Below are 17,208 nucleotides of genomic sequence, written 5' to 3'. Positions count from 1 at the left end.
AAGATATAGTGCAGAATACAACCTAACGTTGAATCCTGCCAAGTGTGCCCTAGCTTGTTTTAACTCACTGGATACAATATATATTGACCCCAAATTATATTTACTAAGCAGATATTTCTGTAAAGTATACTGACAAATATCTGTGGCATATTATATCCTCAAAGGGGCAACTTTTCAAATTTTGTTATGCTATTAGAGACCTAAAGTTAGAACAAATGTCATTAGGAGTAAATTCGGTCATCTTAATATCTTTCAAACGTAAGGTTATTTAGCACTCAATATTTAAGCCTGTATAGATGTGAACTATAGGACCAACAAAAGGCTGATCTTGGTATGCTTAATTGTGAATGGAGGAAATGTTCAAGGCGAATCTTGGGTGTCCATCCTCGCACTCATTGTTATCTCATATCAGGCATGATGTGCACACCCACACGTAAAGAAATTACGTTAACGAAACCACACATCAGAAGATGGAGAAACGACGACGTTTCGGTCCGTCCTGGACCATTATCAAGTCATGTGTTTGATACACACGACTTGATAATGGTCCAAGACGAACCCAAATGTCGTCGTTTTCCCATCTTCTGATGTGTGGTTTGGTCATCATATCTTCAGCACCGTTACTGTGATTCATCGTCTGCAAATGGAGAAGTTGTTTACAAAGAATTATATATTTTTGTGTGAAGGGAATCACTAATCCAGCAAACTCAATCAATTCTTTTTTCAGGCACTCACTTGTCACTGGCCACTCCAACTTTTCCAGAAATATCAACTTCATTGCCAGGAAACACAACTTAAGAATAAGTGATGTATATAATGGTGCAGCAGATATACATTATAGACTAAAGCAACTGACTGGTCAGCAGAGAAAGCAGGAAGACCCCAGCTGGATAACAGAGATTTTGAAGGAACTTCCGTCGTAAAGAGACGGCCAACTGACAGGCATCTTGAGTGCTATGGAAGTCAGATCTATGTTACAGTGTTGGGAGAGATTTTGCTCTAGGTTACCCCTAGAACCTGATTGTATTCTCATCGTCTACTTTTGTAATATAAAATGTGGCAATATTTCTCACTGCTCTAATGGTAAACTACGCTTTATTTTCCCAACATATATCACCTCTCAAACTGTAAGCTAAATGTTACTCACTATTAGCCAAGATGTAAGGTCTGATTTAGACTAATGTACTCCTGTTTAGTTCATTCATTATTGAAACCATTTGTGTAAGTCGTTACGGAAATAGTTTCTTGTTCTGAATTTGACAATTGTAATATTTTAAAATCATAGATAAATGTAGGTAAATCTAAGCGGGACCAAAGAGCCAGAGCTCAACCCCAACAAGCACAACTATGTGAGTACATCATAAGCACATTAATTTTACATATTTTTTATCTTGTTTATCCCACCGTTATATATTGTTCATTTCTTCATTTGTCAATTACAGTATTGTTTTTTGCTCTTACTTTTATTCTATTGACATTGATTTGAATTTTTAATATTGCTTGTTTATAAATCTAAATTTTTACTGTTACTGTACTTGTAAAAATTATAGAAAGTAGATTTAAAGCAGATTTAGTACTTTACTGTTCTGTAATAGATTACTTGATTGTATCTTGACTCCAGTGTATCTACATGCAAGCTGATATTGACCCTGAACTAAATCTGCTGTCACAAATCTACAATAACCATCATATTGATCATCACTGCTGCAGGTACTACACAGGGATTCTTGCAAAAAACAAACTCCAAAATAACACAAACCTATTAGTATTCAACCAAAATGTTAGATCACAAGATAAACATTTTGATGACATAAATGCACTACTCTCAGCATTAGGTACTAAACTATCATTCATTATTTTATCAGAAACATGGCTAAGTAAGTTGACCAGATCACACACTAGAAGGTGAAGGGACGACGACGTTTCGAATCGACTTCAGAATGGTCTAGGACGGACCGAAACGTCGTCGTCCTTTCACCTTCTAGTGTGTGGTCTGGTCAACATACTTTAGCCCCGTTATTGTGACTCATCGCCTGCACATGGCTAAGTAAGGACCATACCCAACTTTACAACTTACCCAGTTATAAAGCCATTCACAATTGTTGACCAAATAAAAAAGGAGGTGGCACAGCTATCTATTACTATAACACCTTCATTTTCACTAGTGTTATTAGTGATAGAGACGACTATTGTGATTCTACCTTTGCTCAATTCTCGATAAAATCCCTCAAATCCTCCTTGACAATTGGAGCTATCAATAGGTTTCCCAATACTAATACAACTGCATTCTCAGATCACCTAAGAAATCTAATCATAAACAACAAGCTCAACAAAAATCACGTTATTCTAGTAAGTGACTTCAATATTGACGCGTGTCAACGATATAGACCTCATGTTGACAATTTCCTAAAGAGCATGAACTCCTGATTGCTAACCCCCACAATCACCAGGCCCACCCGAATCACTCAAACATCCGCAACAACCTTGGATCACTTATGGAATAACATAACCCCCCTTGCATCTGTTATTATCACTGACAGAACAACTGACCACTATCCAACCATCTTCTTAGTAAACATGGACATAACACCATTGGATACCAAGAAACTTACCTTCAGGTTACACAGCAAAGCAGCAATAGTCAATCTCTCAAATGCACTTCACAATGTAAACTTGGAATCTGAATTCAATAATACACAGGATATAAATTCATTAGTCAACACCTTCTTTTCCAAAACTGTATAGCCTCTACAACATTCATTGTCCTCTCCTCACCAAGCAAATAACTGCCAAAAGATTAAACAACCCCTTGCTCACGAGTGGCATACTCAAAGCAATCATCATGAAACATGAATATGAAAAAAACATAGTATTGGCCTAGTTATCAAATACATAGTTAATCAAATTAATTAATTAAGAGATACTCATTAATGCTTACCAGTATAACAGGAAGAACGAAACATTCCTATTATGGGCGTAGATTCAAAGAAGCAAAAGGAAACATGAAAAGCATATTAAGTCAATCAAGGATCTAAACAACAATCACATAACACACAGATAAAACTCTCCAAGGATCGTTACACACCTGCAACAGACTTAGAAATGACAACTGAATTTAATAGCTTCTTTCCATCTGTTGGTGCTCACCTCGTCAAAAAAAATCCCTCAGACACATGTTACTACATATCTTACCGTTAGCTATCCTAACTCTCTTTTCCTTTTACCAGTCAGCTTGGCAGATGTTATGTCTATCATTTACTCACTAAAATCATAGCTGGGAACACTAGTGAAATACCATCTATGGTTTACACGAATGCCGTTCATGCACTTGCCCCATCCATAGCTCTGATATTCAACAAATCTCTAGAATGTCATACTTTACCTGATATCCCTAAAAATCATGAGTAACTCTATATCTGTAATTATATTTGCTTGATATAATCTACAAGATGAATTATATCTACTTGATATAATCTACACGAGTAATTATATCTGCTTGATATAATCTACACAGCCATTGACAAAAATGAGTTCCCAGTTGGGTTCTTCATTGACCTGAGAAAGGCCTTTGGTACTGTTAACTATAACTACCACTTACTTAAACTTCTCCATTATGGAATCCGAGGTCTTGCCCTGAACTATATTCTCCTATCATGGAGACAGACATCAATATGTTGCCATCAATGATATAACCTCCCCCACTCAATCATTATCTGTAGGAGTGCCACAGGGCAGCATTCTAGGACCTCTCCTACTTCTTATATACACCAATGATTTGCCTAATGTCTCTAACATTCTTAAACCTATGCTATTTGCTGACGATACTATCTTTTTCTACTCAGACCCCAACCCAAACACACTAGATAATGTTGTAAATAACGAATGAAAAAAGTCCACTCATGGATGTTAACTAACTAATTCGCACTAAACTTGAAAAATACTTACTACATTTTATTTGGAAGAAAATCATTAAAACTAATTCAACTTCAGGTAGACAAAGTTAACATCAGCAATAAAAATTATGGAAAGTTCCTTGGCCTATACATAGATATGAGACTCAACTTCAGCACCCACATACAAAGGCTCAAAAACTTTACTCTCTAAAATAAAATATTATGTTTCCCACTCTGTTCTCCTTTAATTATACTACTCGATAATCTATCCCTATCTTACATACGGTATCTGTGCATGGGGTTAAACTACTGCAAATTACCTCAAGCCCATCATCACCCAGCAAAAAATACTGCAATCAGAACAATATCTAACTCTATTTTCAGACAACACACAGCCCCTCTTTTTAAATCCCTAAACATGCTGAACATTCATTCAATCCACACATTCTCATGTCCTATTTACATGTACAAAACCTTGTTCTTAAATGCAAACCCTGTTCTGAAACTCTTCCTGGACAGATGTAATAGAACCCATAATCACCATACCAGAAATAAATATCTCATTGATATACGCAGAGTATTAATGCTTAGTATTAATACATATAATAGAACATAACTAAAGCTGTGTAAACACTCTATGCAAATAAAGAGACCTAGTGTTATGAACCCGACTACATCGTCGGAGTATGGAGTAGCGACGTCAGCTCCATCTGTGAGTCAGCTCTCTAACCCCACAGTATCTGCTGTCATATGGACGACGCCTTCTAGTGGAGACAGTCTGATTCCTGCAAATGGCTCAAGATTCCTGCCTTTGTTAACAAGTGAGGTAGTAGTGAGTGACCTCTGGTGATGTGGCGATTCAAGACCAGTGCCATCTGTTGGAGCTACAAGCAAAATGTCAATGCCCGAGTGTGTATGTTGCTTCCTGGTTTCTCCAGTACCTATAACTGATGACGTGTCTGTATCCACAGAGGTGACGTGGGGCAGCAGTGGTACTGAGGATGGCCCTGGGTAGCCTAAACTCTCCCAACTTAGTCCCGCCTGAAGGCTAAGTGAGCCGCCGCCGATCAGGAATAGTGTAGTTTCTGCTAGGGGAGTAGTAGCGGAAGAATTCAGCGTATCCTGGGATTGGCTACGGGGAAGAGACGACCGACAGTGAGGTGCCTGTCGAGGAGCATTACTAGCCCGTCGCTAGAGGCTCCTGCAATGTGTGCGATAACCTTGTATTTGTCTGTGTAGAGGCCCCAATCAGCGCTTGGCTGAGGTTCTCTGCCAGCACTTAGCTGGAAAGTGGTTGTGGGCAGAGAGGCCGCTCGTGAGACTGCCGGTAGGCTGGGCCACGGCAAAAGGTAGACTCGCCAGTGTTTCCCAGTACTGTGGCCAGTAAGGTTGGGAATGGTACTGTGTGTTGTGGAAACACGAATATTGACGAAGGCTGCATTGTGTTAGCGTCGTAGAGTGCTCAGTGTGAGACACCTGTATATACATCTATGTGTAGTAATATTTTATGTTAATGTTTTTATTTAAGGTGATGGGAATATATTGATAAAGGAATCAGTTGTGTTAATCCCCCTTTTTTTATTTATTGCATTACCTAGTCTACTTCATGAAAGCCACTACCGACTTGGGGCCGGATACTATCACTTAGGTTCATCCATCAAGAACCCGGTTACGACCCAAAGAGGCCGTAACACCTAGTCTATGGAACTCACTCCCCAACGAAATAAAAGCTGTCCAGCCTATGTCTTATTCAAAAGTAAAAGCAAAAAGTACTTAGTTTCATCCTCGTAGTTTCCTACCTAGAGCTTTAAACTCGTCCTGTATCTTGTGCTACCCTCCTCCACCAATGCTTAAGACATTCACCTTCACCATTGTAATCACTGCTAATAACTTATATCATAGTTGTTAGGCTGAACATAACTTATATCATAGTTGTTAGGTTGAACATAGCTTATATCATAGTTGTTAGGTTGAACATAACTTATATCATAGTTGTTAGGTTGAACATAACTTATATCATAGTTGTTAGGTTGAACATAACTTATATCATAGTTGTTAGGTTGAACATAACTTATATCATAGTAGTTAGGTTGAACATAACTTATATCATAGTAGTTAGGTTGAACATAACTTATATCATAGTTGTTAGGTTGAACGTAACTTATATCATAGTTGTTAGGTTGAACATAACTTATATCATAGTTATGTTTTTTACAATGTGTATAATAATATTCTTAAAACTTTGCGACAAATACAAACTTAATTATCTTTAAGATTAAAGATCTGCCCGAAACGCTCTCCGCGTTAGTGACTTTACAACAATGTAGAAACATCAATACTATTTACTTTCATAAACCCAATGTACATTTTCTTATATATATATATATATATATATATATATATATATATATATATATATATATATATATATATATATATTTATATATATTTATATATATTTATATATATATATGTCGTACCTAATAGCCAGAACGCACTTCTCAGCCTACTATGCAGGGCCCGATTTGCCTAATAAGCCAAGTTTTCATGAATTATTTGTTTTTCGACTACCTAACCTACCTAACCTAACCTAACCTAACTTTTTCGGCTACCTAACCCAACCTAACCTATAAAGATAGGTTAGGTTAGGTTAGGTAGGGTTGGTTAGGTTCGGTCATATATCTACGTTAATTTTAATTCCAATAAAAAAAAGTTGACCTCATACATAATGAAATGGGTAGCTCTATCATTTCATAAGAAAAAAATTAGAGAAAATATATTAATTCAGGAAAACTTGGCTTATTAGGCAAATCGGGCCTTGAATAGTAGGCCGAGAAGTGAGTTCTGGCTACTAGGTACGACATATATATATATATATATATATATATATATATATATATATATATATATATATATATGTCGTACCTAGTAGCCAGAACTCACTTCTCGGCCTACTATTCAAGGCCCGATTTGCCTAATAAGCCAAGTTTTCCTGAATTAATATATTTTCTCTAATTTTTTTCTTATGAAATGATAGAGCTACCCATTTCATTATGTATGAGGTCAATTTTTTTTATTGGAGTTAAAATTAACGTAGATATATGACCGAACCTAACCAACCCTACCTAACCTAACCTAACCTATCTTTATAGGTTAGGTTGGGTTAGGTAGCCGAAAAAGTTAGGTTAGGTTAGGTTAGGTAGGTTAGATAGTCGAAAAACAATTAATTCATGAAAACTTAGCTTATTAGGCAAATCGGGCCTTGCATAGTAGGCTGAGAAGTGAGTTCTGGCTACTAGGTACGACATATATATATATATATATATATATATATATATATATACATTAAGTTCTTGACACAGATCACACAGGTGCTTACCTGTCAGTGCTTACCTGAGAGTGCTTACCTGTCTGTGTTTACCTATCAGTGCTTACCTGTCAGTGCTTACCTGTCAGTTCTTACCTGTCAGTTCTTACCTGTCAGTTCTTACCTGTCAGTGCTTACCTGACAGGCGCTTACCTGTCAGCGCTTACCTGAGAGTGCTTACCTGTCAGTATTTACCTGAGAGTGCTTACCTGTCAGTGCTTACTTGTCAGTGCTTACCTGTCAGTGCTTACTTGTCAGCGCTTACTTGAGAGTGCTTACCTGTCAGTATTTACCTGTCAGTGCTTACCTGTCAGTGCTTACCTGTCAGTGCTTACCTGTCAGTGCTTACCTGTCAGATCTTACCTGTCAGAGCTTACCTGTCAGTGCTAACCTGTCAGTGCTTACCTGTGTGTTTACCTATCAGTGCTTACCTGTCAGTGCTTACCTGTCAGTGCTTACCTGTCAGTGCTTACCTGAGAGTGCTTACCTGTCAGTGCTTACCTGTCAGTGCTTACCTGTCAGTGCTTACCTGTCTGTGTTTACCTATCAGTGCTCACCTGTCAGTGCTTACCTGTCAGTTCTTACCTGACAGGCGCTTACCTGTCAGTGCTTACCTGTCAGCGCTTACCTGAGAGTGCTTACTTGTCAGTGCTTACCTGTCAGTGCTTACCTGTCAGTGCTTACCTGTCAGCGCTTACCTGAGAGTGCTTACTTGTCAGTGCTTACCTGTCAGTGCTTACCTGAGAGTGCTTACCTGAGAGTGCTTACCTGAGAGTGCTTACTTGTCAGTGCTTACCTGTCAGTGCTTACCTGTCAGTGCTTACCTGTCAGCGCTTACCTGAGAGTGCTTACTTGTCAGTGCTTACCTGTCAGTGCTTACCTGAGAGTGCTTATTTGTCAGTGCTTACCTGTCAGCGCTTACCTGAGAGTGCTTACCTGTCAGTGCTTACCTGAGAGTGCTTACCTGACAGTACTTACCTGTCAGTACTTACCTGACAGTGCTTACCTGTCAGTGCTTACCTGTCAGTGCTAACCTGTCAGTGCTTACCTGACAGTATATACCTGTCAGTGCTTACCTGTCAGTGCTTACCTGTCAGTGCTTACCTGAAAGTATTTACCTGTCAGTGCTTACCTGTCAGTGCTTACCTGACAGTATTTACCTGACAGTGCTTACCTGACAGTGCTTACCTGTCAGTGCTTACCTGTCAGTGCTAACCTGTCAGTGCATACCTGACAGTGCTTACCTGTCAGTGCTTACCTGCCAGTGCTTACCTGTCAGTGCTTACCTGTCAGTGCTTACCTGTCAGTGCTTACCTGTCAGTGCTAACCTGTCAGTGCATACCTGACAGTGCTTACCTGTCAGTGCTTACCTGTCAGTGCTTACCTGTCAGTGCTAACCTGTCAGTGCTTACCTGACAGTATATACCTGTCAGTGCTTACCTGTCAGTGCTTACCTGACAGTATTTACCTGTCAGTGCTTACCTGTCAGTGCTTACCTGACAGTATTTACCTGACAGTGCTTACCTGTCAGTGCTTACCTGACAGTATTTACCTGACGGTACTTACCTGACAGTACTTACCTGTCAGTGCTTACCTGTCAGTGCTTACCTGACGTTACTTACCTAGTGGTGCTTACCTACAGTTCCCGTTTGTGTACGTCTCACACAAGGTGACCGTTGGTGTGTGTCTCACACAAGGTGAGCGTTGGTGTATGTCTCACACAAGAGGACCGTTGGTGTATGTCTCACACAAGAGGACCGTTGGTGTATGTCTCACACAAGGTGACCGTTGGTGTATGTCTCACACAAGGGGACCGTTGGTGTATGTCTCACACAAGGTGACCGTTGGTGTATGTCTCACACAAGATGACCGTTGGTGTATGTCTCACACACGGTGACCGTTGGTGTATGTCTCACACAAGGTGACCGTTGGTGTATGTCTCACACAAGGCCTCCGTTGGTGTATGTCTCACACAAGGTGACCGTTGGTGTATGTCACACACAAGATGACCGTTGGTGTATGTCTCACACAAGGCCACCGTTGGTGTATGTCTCACACAAGGTGACCGTTGGTGTATGTCACACACAAGATGACCGTTGATGTATGTCTCACACAAGGTGACCGTTGGTGTATGTCACACACAAGATGACCGTTGGTGTATGTCTCACACAAGGCCACCGTTGGTGTATGTCTCACACAAGGTGACTGTTGGTGTATGTCACACACAAGATGACCGTTGGTGTATGTCTCACACAAGGTGACCGTTGGTGTATGTCTCACACAAGGTGACTGTTGGTGTATGTCTCACACAAGAGGACCGTTGGTGTATGTCTCACACAAGGCCACCGTTGGTGTATGTCTCACACAAGGTGACCGTTGGTGTATGTCTCACACAAGGTGACCGTTGGTGTATGTCTCACTCAAGGTGACCGTTGGTGTATGTCTCACACAAGAGGACCGTTGGTGTATGTCTCACACAAGAGGACCGTTGGTGCATGTCTCACACAAGGCCACCGTTGGTGTATGTCTCACACAAGGTGACCGTTGGTGTATGTCTCACACAAGGCCACCGTTGGTATATGTCTCACACAAGGTGACCGTTGGTGTATGTCTCACACAAGGCCACCGTTGGTGTATGTCCCACACAAGGCCACCGTTGGTGTATGTCTCACACAAGGGGACCGTTGGTGTATGTCTCACACAAGGCCACCGTTGGTGTGTCTCACACAAGGCCACCGTTGGTGTATGTCTCACACAAGGCCACCGTTGGTGCATGTCTCACACAAGGGGACCGTTGGTGTATGTCTCACACAAGGCCACCGTTGGTGCAAGTCTCACACAAGGGGACCGTTGGTGTATGTCTCACACAAGGCCACCGTTGGTGCATGTCTCACACAAGGTGACCGTTGGTGTATGTCTCACACAAGAGGACCGTTGGTGTATGTCTCACACAAGGCCACCGTTGGTGTATGTCTCACACAAGGTGACCGTTGGTGTATGTCTCACACAAGGTGACCGTTGGTGTATGTCTCACACAAGGTGACCGTTGGCGTATGTCTCACACAAGGCCACCGTTGGTGTATGTCCCACACAAGGCCACCGTTGGTGTATGTCTCACACAAGGGGACCGTTGGTGTATGTCTCACACAAGGTGACCGTTGGTGTATGTCTCACACAAGGCCACCGTTGGTGTATGTCTCACACAAGGCCACCGTTGGTGTATGTCTCACACAAGGGGACCGTTGGTGTATGTCTCACACAAGGGGACCGAGATCATGAGACACAAGCCGTCATATACAAACTTGCAACCCTCGCATGTGGTTGGATGTTTGGACCTGGGCCCCACAGCACAATTACACTGGTCACATTTATCATAACTTCCTGCCATCTCTGCTACATAGCTGGCGCTCTGGGAGGATACTCACCCAAAAGAATATATCTTACTTCTCTGTTTATATATATATTTTCTTTATTGTTTGTTGATTAATAATATTAGTACACGATAATATTCATGTTGCCCAGCACACTAATCCACTTAGCTATAAATACTGGGAAAGGCCTTGACCCTGTAGTATAGCCTTCTATTCCTCCTTTAACTCTTTGAATGCCCCTGAATAGGGCCTAACAGCTGGGTGGACAGCGCTTCGGATTAGTAGTCTTAAGGTTCGGGGTTCGATCCCCGGTGGAGGCGGAAACAAATGGGCAGAGTTTCTTACACCCTGATGCCCCTGTTACCTAGCCGTAAATAGGTGTCTGGGAGTTAGACAGCTGGTGTGGGTTGCTTCCTAAGGGAGTATAACATAAAGGAGGCCTGGTCTAGGACCGGGCCGCGGGGACGCTAAGCCCCGAAACCATCTCAAGATAACATCAAGATAGCCGCCAGCTATGGTTAGCACCACACTTGAATTCCAAAACGTAGGCCTCTTTCTACCACTCGTATATCACTTCTGCAACCCGTTCTCGCACTTGCTTATAGTCAATATCTTGCTTATGAATAAGTGCATATGTGACATACTAATTTATTGTGAATAATTGAGTTTACCTTGAAAAGCTGAATATAAAACCACAACCTAACCTAACCTTCTCAGTATGTTAAGATATACAATTAGTACTGAATCTATACCTATATTGATATTACAGTTTTATAAAAATAATAAAACAAAATTAAAATATTTAAATAAATTTTAAAGTAACCTAGGATATAGTCAATTTTTTTTTTAAATCTCTATTGTTTAATAAAACTGAGAAAAAGTTAGTCCCTTGAAAGGAAAAAATATGGCTTGGAATATTTCACATATGTATTTATTTATAAGCGAAATAGTGACTATAAGCAATAAGTCATATAGGTGCTGTCTTGTGTGAGAGCAGGTTGATTTCTGATGATATTTTGTTGCTGTGTCGCAGGTTCGTTAGTTACGCTTTAGTCTGCCACTTCATATTTGTGTCGTGACCTTAACACCCGGGAAATTGGAACTCTAACTAGGAGCTCTAGCACCCACCCCCCTAACATCTCATCAGTATGATGCTTACATCAGTAGCATCATAATATGCTACTTAAGATGCACACTCACGTAAACCACAAAGAGGTCTACACTGCTACACTGAGGTGTGGAGGCAACCAGACTGGGACATGTCCACCAACTGATGTCCTCACTTACTCTGTTTATGTACCCTCGGCTTCCATTGGATCACCGCCCAGTCTGACGTGCAGGACAGAACTACCTTCCGTCAATTGCTCCAGCCAAATGTCAACTCCCAAATCCACATCTGTCACATATGTCCTCTGGTCCTCCACACAACCAGCCCTTGTGCGCTTCCGGCCACCCTGTGTCCTTGAAGTACCGCCTTCCTTATAGCAGCCATAACTGGCGGATGATTCTTAGACGGTACCGACATTCTGGCGTCCCAGATGTCTCCACTAGCTTGCTTCCACACACACACACACACACACCCATTCATACACATAAGGTGGATATGTGATAGGGTAGTGTTATGATCCCAGGTAGCCGAAAAACGAGTCTCCCCTTTGAGAATTATTCTGTCAAGCCTGACCTGACTAGAAGGTCCAGGAAATATAGAGGTGAAGATACAGATGTAAAATAGTTGCTTGGATATGATGAACAATTTCCACCAATTGAACCATATCATCAAAATTGAAGATGATGCTAAGATTTATGGTAAAGTATGGAGTGAACATAATATTGAGGCCTTACGCAGCGATCTACATGAACTCCACAAGTATCGGACGATTGACAAATGCTCTTTAATTTCGAAAAATGCAAATACCATGCATATGCGGCATAACATTGCACATCACAACTATCAAATAAGAAATATGTGGCAAAAATAAAAAAATAAAAGAGGGTTGTCAGGTCTATCAAGGGGGTGCTGAGAAGGGAGGCGGCATTTTCTGTTGTCCATTGGTTGACACGGATGAAGTGAATGTTGTTGAAGGCTCTGCTGTTTGAAGCCGTGAGTGTCTTTTCCATACTGCACTGATGAGGTCAGCCTGTTCTTGTGGGTCTTCTATTTTTCCCTGTTGTTCCTCGACAACTTAATCCAGGAATGTGTGTATGAGGCAGGTGAGGCTGGGGTTAGCCGATCCCAAGAGCTGTCTGATCTTATGCCAGAAGGCTCCTGGCTCCTTTTTGTACTGGTTGGCCTGTCTCACAAGGGTTCCCCATATGTGGCTCTTATGAGTTAGCATTAGGTCTATGGTTTCCCTTCTGAGTGATTGTAGGGACAACACTGGTGGCTGGCCAGTTTGGCAGTGGGTTTGACAGGCTCGTTGGTACTCCTTCATTTCACCTCTGATTTCTTGGGTCGGTTTATATTGGTGGTGGATCTTTCACAGGTGGCCTCTGGATGCTTTTGTGGATGGTATTTACTGCTTGGTCTATTGTTTGGGTGGGTAGGTTGTCAAACTCGATGATGGGGTCGTCAGTGAGGAAGGTGTCATAGTCACCTGGGAGGTGTCACAAACTGGAAGGGGGGTAGCTTAGAGGGTGGTGACCACATGTATGTGATCCGACCCCACGTTCTTGCCTGGGGGTCACTCTGCTGTGGAACAGGTCACAGTCTCTGTTGGTCAGTACTATGTCAGGGGAGCCCCCTCACGGTGCCAGTAAAGAATGTCTTGAAGTGGGGGCCTTCGAAGGAGAGGTCTCTGTTTTGCATTAAACTGAAGAGCTGTCTGCCCTTTAGGTCTGCTCTGGTAGGAGCGTTAAATAGGGCCTGGTGGTGGTGGGCATTCAGGTCTCCTGCAATTATAGTTGGGAGTGTCCTGTCGAGCAGCCTGTTGAGTGGGATAGAGGGGAGGTAAGCGAGTCTTGGGGGTAGGTATGCGGTGCAGACGATTAGGGGGCCGTGTGAGGTGGTGAATTCTATTGCAAGGAAGTGGTCATCTTCTATGAGGATTGGGCGGTAGGAAAGCCTTCTCTTTATTAGGATTGCCACCCCGCTGTGCTTTCCCCTGTTGACCTCCATAGTAGAATATCCCCAAAGAGAAATGTGCTGGTCCTGTCTACCCGCTGTTTCATTGAGTAAGATAATATCTGGGTTAAGTCTGGCTACCTCCAGGGTGAGGAGGTATCTGTTGTTGAAGTAGAGTCTGATATTCACTTGAAGAATGGTGATCCCCATTGTTGGATGTGAGTCGTATGTGCTTGTTTGGCTCGAGTGTCAGTGTTGTTAACTTCGGTTTGGCTTCTGATGTGTGTGTAGGTGGAGGATAGGTCTCTTGGGCCAGCAATCATGTTTCTGGTTCCGGCAGGGGGATGGATGAGGTTTTCCACACGTTGCTGTACAATTGAGGGGTCTTTGTTGACGCTGCTGTTCTCGATGTCCACGTCTGTAGTGCTAGAGTCACTCACAGATGGAGTATTAGGGGGGTTGCTTACCCTTACCCTGTCCTCAGGGGATGAGCTTCGGCTGCTAGTGTTGGCCCTGAGCCTCTTAGAACAATGGTGTGTGGAACTGCGGTGTGTGAGGCGCTGATTGCGTCTAGGGTTTCTTATGGCAAGGGTGCTTGTGAGGGCTTTGAGTACAATCCTGTCTGGGACTACTGTAGGAATGGTGGACCTGGGTGTTTGTTAGTTTGTCGGGGTGGAGGGACCGGGGTGATTCTGGGAGTTTGGTGTCTCTTGAGCGTTGGATGAGGCCTGGGGGTGGAGAGTATTTGGGTTGGAGTTGTTGGGTTTTGCTTGGGCCTGGCCGGCGGCTGTTGTGTTGTTAGGAGACAGGTAGGCCAGCGAGTACTCGGGCATGTGGACAGGGGACAGGCCATTGTCCATCCTGAGTGAGTTCCAGAAATCCAGGAGATTCACAATCGACTTGAGAATGGTCCAGGACGGACCGAAACGTCGTCGTGTGTGGTCTGGTCAACAGCTTCACTGGGTTGTTTGGAAATGTGATTTGGGCAAATTTTAGGAGTTTAGCTCCTAAGCTGGGATTAGGATCGGGGTTTGTTGCGAGAAGGTTAGATGTTGAGGCCTGTTCTGGATGGTTCTGGGTTTGCCCTGGTATAACTGTAGAGTTATTGAGGTGTTGGTTGCATTGGTGTTTCCCTTGGGCGACCGACTGGGCCTGCAACCCTGGGAATTGGGCCTGTTGTTGGTTGGGGTTACCCCAGGCGTTTACTGGTGGAGGAGGGGCAGGAATGGTGATTGCTGCTTGTTGACGGGCTGTTGTCACCGTTTCTTGTGCTTGCTTGATTGCATCCTGTCTATGAGGACACAAATAAGAGATAGCAATGTGTGCACCATTGCATTGTGCACACTTGGGTGTTGGGCTTGTGCATTCCCTGTAGTTGTGTTCCCCTGCCCACCTGCTGCACTTGGGGATTTCAATATTGCATGCACTAGAATAGTGGTCATACTGGAAGCATTGTTTGAGCTTGTGAAACCTCTGTAAGGTGATTTTGTCAGGGCCAGACTTGATGCCAAATGCAGAAAAGCCAAGGTAGCAGACTTGTGCTGCTTGCTCCGGTGAAGCCAGAAATAGCTTCAGTACTTGGTTGTTGTGGGATTGAGTTGTAAACCAGTGGGCCTGAATTAATTTAATATCCCTGTTTTTTCTCCAGATTTCTGCAGATATCTCGTAAACTGAGTGATCCATGATGATGTCATGGATCCTATGTACAAAAATGGTGCGTTTGGCTTGGAAGTTGGCCGGGGGGTAGACTGTGATCCACCTTCTCCAATAGTTTGTTCAGACTGTCGGTCGAAAGGAGTTCTGGAAGGTCTGCATTGTGTACCAACAAGATGGCTCCAGTTGTTATTTTGAACACATTTTTTGTAGGTAATCTGGGTGATCTCATGAATTACTTCAAGTAGTTGAGCTGGAGAACGAATCTGGCCAGATTCGTCAGTGAAGCTGACTTTGGTCAACATGACCTTGTGGGGGCCAGGAAGCCTAGTCTAATCTGTACTAAGGTGGATGTTTGTGTTGTGTCTTGGTAGACTAAGTGGCTGGTGGGTGTTAGTTCGGCCGAGGCCGCAAACTTCTGGTTGTTAGGCAACTAGAGCTACTTGAACAGTTGGTAATTGAACCAATCGATAGCTTAAGCCTGCTACAAGGCTGTTAGTTGCCCGATCAAACCTTCGCGAGAATTTCAAGAACCCAGTTTTGGCTACCGCTCGGGAATGATCGTTTGGAATGGCGAAATACAAGAGGTAGAAACAGTTTAGAAAGACAGCCTTATTCACATCTTAATTCTATGATTAGTAGGTTGTGCACTGTGTATTGTGTGAGTGTGTGTGTGGAGTGTTGTTGTACAGGCAGGGAGAGAATGAGGAGGACGTGGAGGGGGGAAGGATGAGGATGGGTTTACTTGGACATCATTTTGCTGTAAGGTCAGGTTAAGTCTCGTGTCCTGTATACTTGTCTCTGAAAGTATTACATGTAATACAGGGCCAGATGAATCTTCAACGACGTTCCTTACTTTCATAATTTTATAATTTCATCACGAAATTCATAAACCGTTTTGTCTCTAAAGGCAATCAGAAATCCTTTGATTGTAAAATATTAGTTTTGTCTTAAATCCTGTTGATAATATGATGGTTAGAGCACTAGTTCTTGGTCTGGTCTGGGACAGGCAGCCATCTCTGGGGCACCCAGCATCTTGCCACAGAGTATCCCAGCCATCTCTGGGACACCCAGCATCTTGCCACAGAGTATCCCAGCCATCTCTGGGACACCCAGCATCTTGCCACAGAGTATCCCAACCATCTCTGGGACACCCAGCATCTTGCCACAGGGTATCCCAGCCATCTCTGGGACACCCAGCATCTTGCCACAGAGTATCCCAACCATCTCTGGAACACCCAACATCTTGCCACAGAGTATCCCAGCCATCTCTGGGACACCCAGCATCTTGCCACAAAGTATCCCAATAATAGATGTAATTTGGAATGCTTTAACGTGACAATTCCAACCAGGCATAACTTCTTTTATTAGTTTTTTAGAAGGATTCTCTCTCCCCTTCCTTAAACAGCACTGACAACAGATGAAAAAAAAAGAGTAATTGAAACTGTTTTGATAGATATTACACTGAAGATTTGTGTTGACAGTTACAATAATTGATATATGAATATTATCAAGTTTTCTGTTAAACAGACACTAAGCTTTTTTAGGTCAGCAATAGTGGCTTTCTGCCAGTTTAAATGTTTTAAGGTTGGTTACTGTTCTCACTGTCAGCAGCAACAGTTTGATAGTGAGGTATAATGAAGGTGAAGAATTTGAGAAAATTATCAAAATGAGACTTTCCTCTCCAGTCATTTAAAGGAAAGTCAACGTAATATTAAACTGAGCATAAACAGTTTTGACCAGCACATGCAAAAGTTTTGTTAAATTTTAAAAGCCTAAGTCTTCTTGTATCGTATTAAGTTTTTCTTAATTTATTAAGAAAATTAATTTATTTTTTATCTACATGGTTTATATACTTTAAAC

At 42.4% G+C, this 17,208-nt stretch overlaps 1 protein-coding gene across 4 annotated transcripts in view; it reads left to right on the top strand.

Annotated features, from left to right (window-relative positions):
• The window catches only part of LOC138350668 (uncharacterized), a 625,641-nt gene that overhangs the window by 165,639 nt on the left and 442,794 nt on the right, over positions 1-17,208 (top strand). The gene's annotated exons all lie outside the window — the stretch shown is intronic.

Source organism: Procambarus clarkii, chromosome 46, assembly GCF_040958095.1.
Source record: "Procambarus clarkii isolate CNS0578487 chromosome 46, FALCON_Pclarkii_2.0, whole genome shotgun sequence".
Lineage (NCBI taxonomy): Eukaryota > Metazoa > Arthropoda > Malacostraca > Decapoda > Cambaridae > Procambarus > Procambarus clarkii.
Note: the sequence above shows the minus strand (reverse complement) of the source record. Positions and strands in the feature narration are given on the sequence as shown.